The sequence below is a fragment of the Tamandua tetradactyla genome, chromosome 9 (genome assembly GCF_023851605.1).
Source record: "Tamandua tetradactyla isolate mTamTet1 chromosome 9, mTamTet1.pri, whole genome shotgun sequence".
NCBI classification, from domain to species: Eukaryota; Metazoa; Chordata; class Mammalia; order Pilosa; family Myrmecophagidae; genus Tamandua; species Tamandua tetradactyla.
The window spans coordinates 47,985,508-48,002,051 of NC_135335.1; the positions used below are offsets into that span (position 1 = coordinate 47,985,508).

Below are 16,544 nucleotides of genomic sequence, written 5' to 3' on the forward strand. Positions count from 1 at the left end.
ATGAAAGAAATACACTGAAAATGAAGTTGGAAAGAGATATTTTATGAAAACAAAACCCATAAAATAGTGGGGGTAGATATACTATATCTGACAAATTAGACTTCAAATGTAAAAAAATTAAAACAGACAAAGAAGGACACTATGTATCAATAACAGGGACAAATCCATCAAGAAGACATAATCATAAATATTTATGTACTGAGCCAGAGTTTCCAAAAATAAATGAGGCAAAGAGTAGCAAACTGAAGGGAAACATAGATACCTCCACAATAGTCATTGGAGACTTCAATACACCACTTTCATAAATGGATAGAACATCTTTACAAAGAATAAATAAGGAGACAGAGATCTTGAATAATATGTTAAATGAACTAGACTTAGACCTTTACAGAACATCACACCGCACAGCAGCAGGATATAAAATTTTATAAATGCCCATGGATCATTTTGCAGGAGGGACCACATGTTGGAGCACAAATTGGGTCTCAATAAAATTTAAAACTAAAAATTATATGGACAAATTTGTCAGATCATAATGGAATGAATTTGGAAACCAATAACTGGCAAAAGAGTGGAAATATATGGAGGTAAATGAATGCATTCAAGCAACCAGTGGGTCAAGGTAGAAATTAAAGGTGAAATCAGTAAATACATACAGCAAATGAAAATGAGAACACAACATTTTAAAACTTCTGGAATGCAGCAAAGTTGAAGTGTTAAGAGGGGAAATTTATTTCCCTAAACCCTATATTAAAACAGAAAGCAAAAAATCAAGAGCTTAACTGTTCACCTGAGGAACTAGAGAAAGACAGCAAACTAACCCCAATGCTAACAGAAGGAAAGTACAAGAACAATCAGAACAGAAATAAATCACATTGAAAAACATGAAAAGAATAGAGACAATTTTTAAAAAATTGGATTTTTGAGAAAATCAATAAAATCAATGGACTCAGAGCTAGACTGTTAAAAAAGAGGAAACATGCAACTAAAGTCAGAAATTGGAGAGTGGCATAATTATTGACCCTGAAGAAATAAAAGAGATAATGAGAGAATACTATGAGTAACTATAAGTTAACAAACTAGACAACATAGATGAAATGGAAAACTTCCTAGAAAAGCATGAAAACCAAATTGACTGAAGAAAAAACAGAACACTAAGCAAACCTGTCACATTTAAAGAGATTGGATCAGTAATCAAAAAACTCCCCAAAAAGAAATGTCAATAACCTGATGGATCCAAATGTTAATTCTACCATGAATTCAAAACAATTAGTATGATCCTGCTCAAATTCTGCAAAAGAATGAATAGTAGTTAATGCTACCACAGTCATTCTAAAAAGCCACCATTGCCGTAATGCAGGAAAAGATGCTACAGTAAAAGAAATTACAGTCAATTTGTTTATGAATTTATACACAAAAATCCTAAACAAAATATTTGCAAATTTAATATAGAAGCACAAAAAAAATTACACACCATGAAGAAGTGGGTTTAATTCCAGATAAATGAGGCTGGTTATGCACAAGAAAATCAATTAAAGTTATATACAATGTCAATTCATCAAAATGGAAAAACACACGTTCATTTTGATTGATGCAGAAAAAGCATTTGAAAATGTTCAGCATAATTTCTTGATGAAAATACTTTAAGTATAGGAATAGGAGAAAATGTCCTCAGCATGATAAAGGGCATATTTGAAAATCACACAGCTAACATCATCCTCAATGGGGAAAGACTGAAAGCTTTTCCCCTATGATCAGGAAGTAGATAATGATGTGCACTGTGCCAACTTGAAACTGATATGTGATGGCATATAGATACATATGCTTATCAATGAAATTCAATTGAGTGTTCAGAAATAGAACTTCTCATCTATGGGCCATTGAATTGTAATTTTATTGAGATAAATTAACACACTTCAATCAATCCAAAGTATAAAAATCAAGAGCTTAACTATTCACCTGAAGAACTAGAGAAAGAAGGCAAACTAACCCCAAAGCTAAAAGAAGGAAAGAAGAAACAATAATGCTTATCATCACATAGTACTATATTCATCATCATCATCATTTTTAGAACATTTTCATTAATCCAAATAAAGAAATAAAAAATAAAAAGAAAACCTAAATATTGCAAGACCCTTATCCCAGCCTTTATTGACTACTAATATTGCACTCTACACAGTTGTAAGACTTACAAGCAGATGTAAATATACACGCACACACGCACACAGGTATGGACTTGACTTTTGGTATTGAGATTTACAATTATATCAAAGAACATGACTTTTGGATTCCAGTTCAACAATTTCTAGTTTTTCCTCCTAGTTATTTTAATGCATTAGAAACCAAAGTGCAATATCTATTTAATGAGTCAATAATCACAGTCATTTGTTAAATCCTAATTTCTCAGTTATACCTCTTCCACCTCATATGATCACTCTATAAATCTTCATGGATAACTGACCAATGATCTTCATAAATTTTTCATACTGGAATGAGATGTTGACCTTAGGGGTTATTGGAATGAAATTCAGACAATATACACTTATAGGGTATTGGAGAGACAGATATCTCTTTTAATCAGGGCTAATCTGCCATATAATCAGGTCTAGAGACTTTAATATTCTGAGAAAATGAACTTACCTGAAGAAAAACTTTTATAGAGTCTCAGATACAGCCCATGAGTCCCTAGGGTTTTCAGGAATACTGTGGGTTTGGGCTTGCCATATTGTGGTAATTTGCAATATGTGGCTAAAGCTTTCATAAGAGTAACATTCAGAAGTGCACTTCAACTCTATTTGAGCATACCCACTAAAACTCTATTTATTTCTATTTCTTTAGCCCTTTTTGGTCTAAAGACCTTCTCAATTCCAAGATGCCAGGGCCAGGCTCAACCCTTGGAGTCATAACCCATGATGCCAGTGAGACTAATAAACCTGGGCATCATGTCCCACATAGGGGCGAGTGTAGGGAGTTTATCTGCAAAGTTGGCATAGAGATACCAGTTACATCTGAACCACAAAAGATATTCTATGGGTGTTACTCAGGAACAGTTACAAGTAATATGAACTTCATCATTGCAGAGCTGAGCTTCATAAGAACAACCCTCAATTGAAGGTTTTCCTATTAAATTTGGAGTCCAAATACATGACAGAATATCAATAATTCCTCTCGTGGGGAAGGTTAATAGTTCCAAATTTTTATCCAGTCCCTCAAGTGGACTCTGCAAGTACTTTTACATGTTCTGCCCCAAATACTCTGGAATGTTTTTGAGTATTACATTTGTACAGAATAACAAGATCTTCTTCCTTATTCTTGATTCTGTATAATTAGGTTGTTTGTATAAACCCCTAAGACAGGTTAAAATAGACTGTATGCTACAGAAAATCTAAACATTGGACCAAATAAACCTCTCTTCTTTTGGTGTTGTAAAGAAGTTGAAGATTTCAAATACTGACATTATCATCATTTAAGTTATTTTTGGTTTACTTTATTCCTAACCAGGTCCCTTTCATTCATATTTCTAAATAAAGACAGATGTTTTTCTCCTTCTAAACAAATGCTGTGTGGAGTAATGCTGACTTTCAAAGCTGCAGAACTCTAATTCTGCGTTTTGTAAAGAATTTCAAGCAGTTTCATACAGGCATCCAATGTTTCAGGACATCACCCAATTAAACACAGAAAAACAGGATGCCAAAATTTAGAAATATTTAAACTTCAGAAATAGATGTGACTTCTATAAGAGCTAGCAAGCTACATGACTTATTTCCTACCTGCCAATGCTCAATATTCTGTCATAAGTGTATACCACAAGTTGCCTTTTCTATTCATCATTCAATGTGCCCTTATACCACATCCATCCATTGCAAATTGTGAATAATGTTACTATCAACACTAATCCGAAAATTATTATTCATGCTCTGCTTTCAGTTCATTAAAGTCTTTGTCTCATAATGGGTTGCAAAATCATGACACCACCCTATATATAGCCTCCTGTGGAACTAACACAATGCCTTCCAGAGGGGCTGCACCATTCTACTTGCATACCAACAATGAATATAAATGTATCTTCTCAAGCACATGTGTCTTTCCATTTATTTTTTAACTATTTTCATAGTTAAAAAATAAATCAATCCTAGGGTACATTCAATGGCTGTAGTCAAAATCACATTTTACACATTCTCCACCACAGTCTATTTGAGAGCATTTACATTTCTTCCACAAATAGAGAATATGAGAAAACAAGAAACAGCAGCCACAATAATAGCATACTCCTTTCTTATATCCCCCTTTTATTGAAATTTAGCTTTGTTATATTGCCTTTGTGACAATTAATGATAGAATATGACATTGTTACTGTTAAACATAAAACTAGTTTGTATTATTTGTATTTTTTCCATATAACATCCATGTTTTGTGGGATTGTGACATCTCTTCAAGTAAACACTTTCTTCTATTTGTACATTTAATCAACATCATTTATCACTGTAGGTTTTGCTACATGATTTATTACCTGTTCGTATCCTCCATCTTTCCTTCTGGGGTCATTCAAGACCCTAGCTTTCCTCTTTCAACAATACTCACACTCAGTTTAGTTCAGCATACTTAAAGTTTTGTGATACCATCACATATTATTGTGTTATTCTTTCAGGATTTTCACTATCTTTTTAATGTTTTGTACTCTTGTAGAAAAGTATCCAATCTCTACACTCTACTAGTAGATAAACTTTGTTTTCAACATTAACTCTCAGAGCTTTTCATTAAACTAGTTCATATTGGTGAGACATACAGTATTTGATCTTTTGTTTCTGGCTTATTTTGCTCAACATATTGTCCTCAAAGTTCATCCATGTTGTTGCATGTGTCATGACTTTATTCTCTTTTACAGCTGCATAATATTCCATCATATGTATACACACAGCTTGTTTATTCATTCAGCCATTCATGGGCATTTGGTCTGTTTTTAGCTCTTAGAAATCATGAATAAAGTGGCTATAAACATCAGTGTGCAAATTTCTGTCCATGTCCAAGCTTTCAGTACCTCCAAGTATATACCTAGTACTGGGGTTGCTAGATCATAAACAATTATGTACTTAGCTTCTCAGGGAACTGCCAAACAGTCTCAAAGTATCTGAAATGTGCTGTTTAACATTCATACTAATAGTGAATAATTGCACATATTTCTTCACATCCTCTGCAGCACTTGCTGTTTCCTGTTTTTTTTTTCTAGAATGGCCATTCTAGGATGTGTGAGATGATATCTTATTGTGGTTTTGATTTACATTTCTCTAATACCTATTAATACCTATTGAATTTGGATATCTTTTTATATCCTTTTTCTTTTATTGATTTTTTTCTCCATGGGAAGACACTGGGAATTGAACCCAGGTCTCTGGCATAGCAGGCAAGAAATCTGCCACTGAGCAACCATCACACTGCCCTTCATACCCTTTTGAGCCATATATTTTCCTCTCTGGAAAAGTGTCTGTCCATGTCTTTTGACCATTTAAAAACTAATTTGTTTTCATTTTTGTTCTTGAGTTGTTGAATCTCTTTATGTATCTGGATATTAAACCCTTAGCCAATATGTGGTTTCTAAGTATTGCCTCCCATTGCACAGGGTGTTTTTTGTTTATTTTCAGGATAATGTCCTTTGACATGTAAATATATTCAATTTTTAGGAGATCTATTTATGTATTTTTTCTTTGATTGCTTCTGCTTTGGGTTTTATATCTAGGAAACCACCCCCTACCACAAGGTCTTTAGATAATTCCCATACATTTTTTTTTCTAAATTGCTTATGGTCTTTATTCTAATACTTAAGTATCTGATCCACTTTTAGTTAATTTTACTGTAATATGTGAGATAGTGGACATCTCATACTTTTGAATATGGAATCCAATTCTCCAAGCACCATTTGTTGAAAAGTCCATTCTGTTCAGTTGAGTGGAATTGGCTCCCTTATCCAAAATCATTTGCACTGGGTGGCATCATCAACATTGCAACATAATCAACTACTGAAAATCATTCCCCAGAAAATCAATGAAAAAAGAACTCTGTATGAGGGTATAGACTGGAGAAGGATCCTACAAATACCAAATTAAAAAGAAACTTCTATGCTAGATCAACTTGTCCTCTCCCCTCCCCTTTTCTTGGTCTCACACTGCATATGATGTGCACAGGAACAGCACTGGGGTCCCTCTCACCCGGGACACAGACTATAAATTCTCTCACAGTAGTTAGACTGGTCCCTAGAGTTTGGATACCTGGGAGACAGGGAAGACCATTTCAAGGCTCAAAACAGTGATGGTTGTACACTGTGAAAGAACTAGGACAGAGACTCTGTTTCCAGCACTGGATCTAAATGTCCTTCCCACACCCTGAAGGAAACTGTGATCCTTGCCTAGGGAATGGCTGAAAACTGGGAGAGTGAGGGTGAGTGTTCTTTCACAGATAAAGTGGGGGGTATGACCATACATTGAGTTACATTTTGGCTATAAAGTTTGGGCACAGCAGCCCAACCTGCCTGGTCAATGTGGCCTGGGCTAAGAATCAAACAACTTCTGATGATGATTAAGTCACAAAACAACATAGTGATGTGCAGACTAAAAATTTGTGAGGAGATAACAGTGTTTATCATAGCCTCTCAAGACCCTTTTCTAGGCCCACTGGAGCTGCTCTACACCCAATGCACAGAATCCAGACCTTGTTTGGGATGAGAAATATGGATGACCCAAATATTAAAGTAATAACCTAAAAGAAATGCAGGTTTAGCTTGCTGGTGTAAAACTTGGATTCAGAAGACTTGCTTTAGCTGCACTCAGAGACCTTGTAGTTGTGCCAAATGACTACCCCCATCACTGAGGAAAGGAGTTGTAGGTACCTGGTTTTGAGGTGTGACTGGGAGACAGAGCAAATCTGACAACTGACTGGTGAGAGAGTTGAACATAGAGAGAACAAAGATGTGCAACAAGAAAACCCTAGGTAAAAGAGATAAAGCAATCTCCAGAATAAACTAATCAAGAAAATCAGAGGCATAGACACTAGCAAAAAATCAGAACTCATAGCAGAATGTGAACATGTGGACCAGTCAAGGAACAAACTAACACCTTAACTGGGATACAACATTTGAAGCAACTAATCAAAGATATTTAAATAAGTCTTGTGAATCAAATCAACAAATTGAAGGAAAATGCAGCAGAAGAGATGAAGCTATAAAGAAGATATTGGGTGACCATACATAACTATAAAGCTTGCAAAAGCAAATGGTAGAAATTATGGGAATGAAATGCACAATTAAACAAATGAAAAACACTATGGAGACATACTACAGTAGATTTGAAGAGGCCGAGGAAAGAATTAATGAACTAGAGGACAGGACTTCTTAAATCCTACAAGCAAAAAAGCATATTGCAGAAAGAATGGAAAAATATGAGCAAGGTCTCAAGGATTTGAATAACGATATGAAGTGCATGAATATATGTGAGAAGGGAAAAGCAGCAGAAATTATAATGGAGAAAATACTCACTGAAATTTTTGCAACACTTAGGAAAGACATAAAATTACATGCCCAGATGACATCTGGAAAGATGCAGAGTAGGAGAGGTTGGGTTCACCCAAAATCAATAAAACAAGATAGGGGATGCTATAAAAGGACCAGGACTGCAGTCCTATGGGGTTAATTATTGAAGAGAATCTTAAATATTTCATAGGGGTGACAGGGGTGGGGAGATGAGGATAGGGACAGCAGGGTGTGTCTGTTCATCTATGACCACCACTGTGAGCAGACAGTGGTGCAAGGGTAAGTGAAGATCCAAGGGAATGGACCATCCACCACGCCAGCCTGAACAAGCTGCTGGCTGGGGAAAACTTCCCACATCACTCCATAGTTGGCCACACCCATGGGGAGCCCAGAGGAATGCCTAGATATTCACCACAAAAGCTGTACCCCTAGACAGTGCAATCTGTTACTGTTCTAGTTTGCTAGCTGCTAGAATGCAATATACCAGAATCAGAATGGTTTTTGAAAGGGGGAATTTAATAAGTTGCTAGCTTATAGTTCTAAGGCCAAGAAAATGTCCAATTAAAAGAAGTCACTAGAAATGTCCAATCAAAGGCATCCAGGGAAAAAACCTTGGCTCAAGAAAGTCAATGATATTCAGGGTTTCTCTATCATCTGAAAAGGCACATGGTGAACACAGTGACAATTTCTCTCTCAGCTGGAAGGGCACATGGCAACCAAGGCATCATCTGCTACTTTCTCTCCTGGCTTCTTGTTTCATGAAGCTCCCTGGGAGGTGTTTTTCTTCTTCATCTCCAAAGGTCACCGGCTTGTCTGCTCTCTGCTTCTCATGGCTATGTCTTCCTTCTCTGCTCTCTCTGAATCTCCTTCATTCTCTGAAATGTTATCTCTTTTATAGGACTTCAGAAACTAACCAAGACCCACTCAAATGCATGGAGACATGTCATCACCTAATCCAGTTTAACAACCACTCTTGACTAAATCACATCACCCAGGGAGATGATCTGATTACAGTTTCAAATATACAGTAATGAACAGGGACTGGGATTTTGATTAAAACATGGCTTTTCTAGGGGACATGCATCCTTTCAAACCAACACAGTTCCCCAGCTGGTTGCCACAGATAGCTGTCCCATCAGACATGGTGAGCAGCAGATCCTTTGGGTGTCAGGGTGTCTCAATGCAACAGCTACTCAATCAGTGTCTCAATGCAACATCCTATACCGTGCACCTGGACCAGCTGTCCCATTGCCATGTAATGGAAGCAGCACCTATGCCATGCATGCCACCTTCCCAGCCAGCCACTGCAGTTAGGATGGGAGGCCCTAAGGAAGGAGGTGTCTCAGGACTACACCTGTTGGGAAAAATGGTAAGTGCAGTCTGTCAAACTTCTTATCTGCCTAGTACTTAAAAATATTTTATTATTATTATTCTTATATTTATATGCTTATATTTTTATTTATTTTTAATTTCTTATTATTTCTTATATATTGTTTTTCTTATGAAAACATCAGTCTGAGTTCATTCTCAATCTATCTTGTGGTATATCCTTTTGACTACAAGAACTGTTATTGCTGAAGTCTGGGTTTTTTATTTTTTAAAAATCTTTTGGTGGGGAGGACAGGGCAGGAGTCAAGGCTGAGTCTCATTCATGGTGTGCAGGCATTCTGCCACTTAACTACCTGCACACCCCTGCCTAGCGTTTTTTCAGAAATTTTCATGCACATACAGTCCATCCACAGTATACACTCAGTCAATCACAATATCATCTCATAGTTGTGTATTCATCACCATTTTTGGAACATTTGCATCATTCCAGAAAGAAATAAAAAAGAAAAATTCATACATCCCATATCACTTACCTCTCCTTCTCATTGACACTGGTATTTCAATCTATCCAAATACTTACCCCTTACTCCCTGCTATTATTTGAATATTTATTTCTTCCATATTTTTTACTTATCTGGCCATACTCTGGATAAAAGGAGCATCAGACACAAGGTTTAAATAGAGCCTAAATTAGAATTTTACCCATACATGAGCTGTGGGCCTTGGTTTGGCAGGACATTACAGACAAATCAAATGTAAAATGGAACTCTCAAGACAAAACCAAGGAAATAAAAAACTATAGATGAGTGAAGGAAAACAACTTGCAAAATAATCCTATTAAGGTAATCAAATGCCCTGAAAATAAACAAAAAATCACAAAGCATATGAAGATCCAGGCAGAAATGGCCCAGCTACATGAACAAATCAAAACACTGGAGGGAAAACAGTAAAAGAAACAACTAATCAAGGATATTTATAAAGAAATAAAAGATATCATGAAGATACTAGAAGAGCACAAGGAAGAATGTGAAAAATTAAATAGGAAAAGAGGAGATCTCACAGAGATCAAATATACTGTAGATAAATGTTAAAAATATAATGATACAAGATAGTAGATTTGAAGAAGCAGAAGTCTGAGCCAAAGGATAGAACAATTGAACTAGAGCACAGAAAGTACAAACGGCAAAAAGAGCCTAGGGAAATGATTACTAACTGAAGACATACAAAAAGAAGAATCATTGGTGTCCCAGAAAGAGAAAAGGAAGAAGTGAAGCAGAGAGAAGAGAGGAGAAGAAGAGAAGAGAAGAGAAGAGAAGAGAAGAGAAGAGAAGAGAAGAGAAGAGGAGACTTGGAAAGTTAGTTGAGGATATAATCAGGAAAGATTCCCTAACCCTTATAAAAGGGTAACGACTCAAAGAGGACTAACTGATGCCTCAAAGAATAAATGCAAACAGATCTACCCCAAGACTTATAATAATCAAACTGTCAAATATTGAAGAGAAGCAGAAGGTCTTGTAAATAGCACAGGGAAAATGATTGACTTCATATAAGAAAAAACACCTAAGACTGAGTTCAGACTAGTCAAGGGGCACCATGGGGGCAAGAAGACAATGATATGATATATTTCAGATGCTGAAAAAGAAAGGCTTCCAGCCAAGATTTCTCTATCTAACCATTGCCCTAGAGAGAAAGATTAAATTTTTAAAGACAAGGACTGAGAGACTAGACAACAAGAGACTTGCCTTGGAAGAAATACTAAAGGGAGACCTGTTAGCTAAAAAAAAGAAAGAAGGGGGAGGTCTAGAGTTGGGCACATATTTGAAGAGTACCAGTCAGTGTAATTTAAAGGGAAAAAAAAGAGAGTTTAAAAGAATATGTTTATCTGGCAAATGAAAAGCAAAGAAGACGATGGTAGATAAAAGAATTGCTATTACAGCAGGAACTTTGAACTTTAACAGACTAAACTCACAAATTAAAAGAAACATATTGGTAGGATGTATTTAAAATATAATTCATCTACATATTGTTTATAGGAGATGCATCTACGACACAAGTACACAAATATATTGAAAGTGAAAAGATTTTTTTTATTTTGAAAGTGAAAAGGTTTTGAAAGAAGTCCTATGCAAGTTGTAACCAAAAGAAAGTAGGCATAGCTATGCTAAAATAAAATAAAATAAACCTTAAATATAAGGATATCATAAGAGGAAAAGGACACTACATTTTAACAATTAAAGGGACAATTCACTGAGAGCAAATAACAATCATAAATGTTTCTGCTCCTATTCAAGGTGCTTCAAAGTACATGAACAAAATGCAAAACTGAAGGAGCTATAAACTTTTCAACAATAATAATGGGAAACTTCCATCCACCACTCTACACTATAGATAGAATAACCAGACAGAGGATAAACAGGGAAATAGAGAACTTAACACAATAAATGAATTAGACATAATAGACATATATAGATAATTATATCCCTAAGCACCAGAATATATATTTTTCTCTAGTCTGCATGGAATGTTCTCCAGGATAGATCATATTCTGGGACACAAAATAATTCTTTATAAATTTAATAACATTGAAATTATCCAAAGTACTTTCTCTGACAACAATGGAATGAAACTGGAATTTAATAATCACTAAAGAACCAGAACATTCACAAATATGTAAAAATTCAATCACACACTCTTAAAGAATCAGTGATTTAAAGAAAAATTGCTAAAGAAATCAGTAAATATCTGGAGTCAAATAATAACAAGAATATAAAATATCGGAACTTATGGGATGTGGCAAAGGCATTGCTGAGAAGGAAATTTAATGCCCTAAATCCCTATATTAAAAAATAAGAATAAGCAAAAACCATGTACTTAACTGCTCATCTGGATCAATTAGAGAAGTAAAAGCAAACTAACCCCAACACCATGAAAGAAAATAAATAACAAAGATTAAAGCAGAAATAAACAAACTGGAAGAAATATAATAGAATCAAAGCCAAAATTTGGTTCTTTGAGAATACTAATAAAATTTATGGAACTCTCATTTGATTGATAAAGAAATAAAGAGAAAACATACAAATAAAATTCATTAGAAATGAGAGGGATGTCATTGCCATGTGCCCTAAACAAATTAAAAATATGATAAGAGAATATAAGGAACAACTATATATAACAAACTAGACAACCCAGATGAAACAGACAAATTCTCAGAAACACACAAACAAGCTACACTGACTCAGGAAGAAACAGAAGATCTCAATACATCTATTATAAGCAAAGAGATTCAATTAGTCATCAAAAATCTTCATATAAAGAAAATCCCAGAATCTGATGCCTTCACATGGTAATTTTAATGAACATTCCAAAAATAACTAATGATCCTGTTCAATCTCTTCCATAAAATTGAGGGAAAAGGAATATTGCCTAATTCATTTTATAATGTTAACATCACTCTAATAAAAAAACGGTAAAGATATTACAAAAAAGGAAAACTACAGGTCAATCTCCCTGATGAACATAGATGCAAAAATTCTCAAGAAAATACAAAAAAAATAGAATCTATTGACACATTAAAAGAATTATATATCAAGACCAGGAGAAGTTTACAACAGGTATGCAAGGGTGGTTTCACAAAAGAAAATCAACCAATACGATACAGCATATTAACAAATTGAAAAGGAAAATCATATGATCATATCAATTGATGCTGAAAAAGCATTCAACAAAATTCGGCATCCTTTTCTGATAACACCACTTCAAAAGAGAGGAAGTGAAGGAAAATCCCTCCTTATCAAATTGGGCATATATGAAGAAAGCAAAGTCAGCATTAAACTTAGCAGTGACAGATTGAACGCGCTCCCACTAAGACTGTGAATGAAACAAGGCTTCCCACTGTTATTCAACATTGTACTAGAATTTCTAATTAGAGCAATCTGGCAAGAGAAAGGAAATAAAAAGTGTCCAAACAGAAAAGCAAGAGGTAAAAGTTTCATTATTTGCAGAAAATATGCTCCTATGCTTGCAAAATCCTGAGCAATTTACTGCAAAGCGTTTTGGTCTAATAAATGCAGCAAAGTGGCAGAATGCATGATTGATGTACAAAAATCATAATGAGTCTATACACAAGTAATGACTTATCCGAGGAGATACTTAAGGTTAAAAATTCCATTTAAAATAGCCACCCAAAGAATCAAGTATCTAGGGATAAGTCTAAACAGGGATGTCAAGGAGTTGTGGACAGAAAACTAAAAAACATGGGTCAAAGAAATCATTAATGATCTAAAAAGTTGGAAAGGCATTCCATGCTCATGGATATGAAGATTAAATGACATTAAGATATCAGTGACATTAAGATATCTCAATCATCTACAAATTTAATGCAATAACAATCAAAATCAAGACAACCTAATTTAAAAATTTGGAAAAGCTAGTTATCAAATCTATTTATTTGGAAAGGAACAAGACCCTTGATAGCTAAAAATATCCTAAAAAAGAAGACTGATATGGGAGGTCTATCTTTCCCTGACTGTAAATCTTACTTTAAAGCTATAGTGGTCAAAATAGCAGGGTACTGGCACAAAGATAGACGTACCCACCAACAGAATCAAATTGAGAGTGCAGAGATAGACCACCAAATCTATGGACAATTGATCTTGGATAAGGCCTCCAAACACACCAAATTGGAATAGAATAATCATTTCAATAGATGTGAATGGGAGAACTGAGTATCAGTAGCCAAAAGAATGAAAGATGAACCCTACCTTACACCCTATATAAAATTTATTTCTAAATGCATTAACTAACTAAATATGAGTCACTACAATAAAATTTCTAGAAAAAAATACAGGGAATCCTTTCAGTATTTAATAATATGGAGTAGCTAGTTAAAATTTATACCTAAAGCACAAGCAGCAGAAAAAAAAAGAGATAAATGGGAATTCCTTAAAATCAAAATCTTCTGTGCCTCAAACGGCATTGTGAAAATGTAAAGAGGCAGCCAACTTAATGAGATAAACTATTTGGAAACCACATACCAGAAAAAAGCTTGATATTCTGTGTATATACATAAAGCATACAGCTCAATAAACAAGGAACAAAAAGCCCAATTATAAAAAGGGCAGAGGATATGAATAGACACTTTTCTGCAGAATAAATATGAAGTTCACAAGCATGTGATGAGATGCTCATCTTCATTAGTATAAGGGAATTGCAAATGAAGACAACAATGAGTCATCACCCCACACCTATAAGAATGACTGCTATTAACCAAAAAGAAAACTACAAATGTTGGAGAAGATGAGGTGAAATTGGAATACCTATCCACTGCTGGTAGGAATGTATAGTACTGTAGACACTGTGGAAAACAGTTTGATAATTCCTCAAAAAATGAAATATTGAGTACCCTAATGTCCTGCAATGCCAATACTCAGTATGTACCCAGAAATACTGAAAGAAGTTACACAAACAGACATTCATACATGATGCTTATCGCAGCACTATTCAAGATTGCCAAAAGGTGGAAACAATCCAAGAGCCTATGAACAGAAAAGTGGATAACCTAAATATGGTATATACATAAAATGGAATGTTTTGCAGCAGTAAGATGAAATAAAGTCCTGGCATGTATAACAATATGTATGAAACTTGAGAACATAATGCAGAATAAAATGTCAGACATGAGAGGACAGATACTGTATGATTTTGCTATTATGCTTCTGGAAAAGGTAATCTTAGAAGTTACAATGTAAAATATAGCAAACCTGGAGGTACACAGAAGTTAGAGATGGAGGAAAAGCTACCCAATGAGGTTGAATTTAAATTCAAGGAAATGGAGAGAAGTGAAGGTAACTAATTAGGGGGGTTATGAGTCACATTGCCATATTGAAGCTGAATAAGATTGAAAGGGGTTGAAGAGTGCCATGTATCCTGCTGATTTAATGTACACTTATAAATATAAGTTCTTGCATGAACTATTTCAAAGGTTTGATATTGTACAAATAGTCAATAGCAAAGCAGTATAGGGAGAAAATTAAAATTGTATGCTATGGCCAATAGTTAACATGAAGACGTCAATGGTACCACAGCACTATCAGGGGAAACTAAGTGGGCATGGGAAGGACAAGAACTAAAGGGTAGTTTCGATTTGATATTTGATAATTTTGTGTTTGTCGATTATTTGTCTCTATGGAACAATGACAATTGGCTAAACTTGAGAGTGTTGCTGACTGTACAACCAACTGAGCACAGAGTAGACATGCTTTGTTTATTTTGGAAATTATTCATGATTCCCAATAGATGTAGAAAGCCAAAGTGTACAATGTCTGTAAACCAGAATGGCAAAATGTGATACATTTATATGAAGCAATAAGGTGTGGCTACAAGAGGGAAGGGTCCATGACACATGGAACAAACTGTATAAACCTTGGGGACAACATGTGTGCAAAATAAGCCAGAAAAAAGGAGCAAATATGCTAAAGTCTCTTTCAGAAACTACTTAAAAGTAAATTGGAGCCTAGATAGTAAATTTTTATAGCAGCCACAGTTAAGTTGTAAGTGTATTTCTAGATTCTGAAACACTGAGCTACATATGTATCAGCTGGTATTTTCCTGAAAATTTCACATATGCTGTAATGCATTAGACTCAAAAATAGACTGCAGCAGCATACAATAGCAGCTAGTGTAAACAAAAAAGAGAAAAAAGAAGTGTAATAAAATAAGGCATCAGTGGCTAAGAGAGATCAAATATAACAGAGGTTATTCTTGAGGCTACTCTTTTGCAAGCTTCAGTTAGATAGTGCTAATTCCTACAGTTTGCTAAATTCCAACCAACATCACCCCTCTTAACTCTTAACAAGAAGTAGGGCTTTAACCAAAATTCCTTAAACTTTCATGCAAAAAGTTTGCTTTACTGGAACCTATAAATTCTGTATAGTTACCAGGTCAGATAAATACTGAAACCCTGAGAGAACAACATCTCAGAAATTATCAACTGATTACATCCCCCAATCATTTAATGTTGGAAAGTCAGAAAGGGCATTGCCCCAAATTCCTTCTATAATTGGAGAATATTTAAGGAGAAGGAGGGGTTGTAACAGGGGAAATAGGATTTAACAAATCAGAATGAGCACTGAATCACTATATTTATATTTCTTTTAGCCTCAAGTGTTTTGGAGCAGTTAAAAGGGAAAACCTGAAATAGTAGACAATAACCTATAAAACCTCTGAAATCTGTTCTGTAACTTGTTAAAGTGCACTTTGAAAATTATTGCTTTTTCTTTCTTTTCTTTGTATATATGCTATTTTACAGCATAGAAATCATTAAAATAATTACACGTTCAAGAAATGCAGCATACTTACTGCAAAATGCTTACTAATAAAGTATTAAATGCCTAAAGCAAAGAGAGAATCATGAAAGCAGCAAGGGAAAAGCAATAAATCACATATGAGGGAAGCACAATAAGACTAAGTGCAGATCTCTCAGCAGAAAACATGGAAGTGAGAAGGTAGTGTATGAGATATTTATGATACTAAAAGAGAAGAAAACTGCGAACCATGAATTCTATATACAGAAAATTGCCCTTCAAAAATGAGGAGAGTTTAAAATATTTTACAGATAAATAGACACAGTGAGAGTTAAGGAACAAAAGAACTGCTCTATAAGAAATATTAAATATTAAAGAAGTGTTATAGGCAGATA

General features: G+C 34.8%; 1 long non-coding RNA gene across 4 annotated transcripts in view; it reads right to left on the minus strand.

The window, feature by feature from the left end:
* The window catches only part of LOC143647096 (uncharacterized), a 190,719-nt gene that overhangs the window by 5,241 nt on the left and 168,934 nt on the right, over window positions 1-16,544 (minus strand). The window lies entirely within an intron of this gene.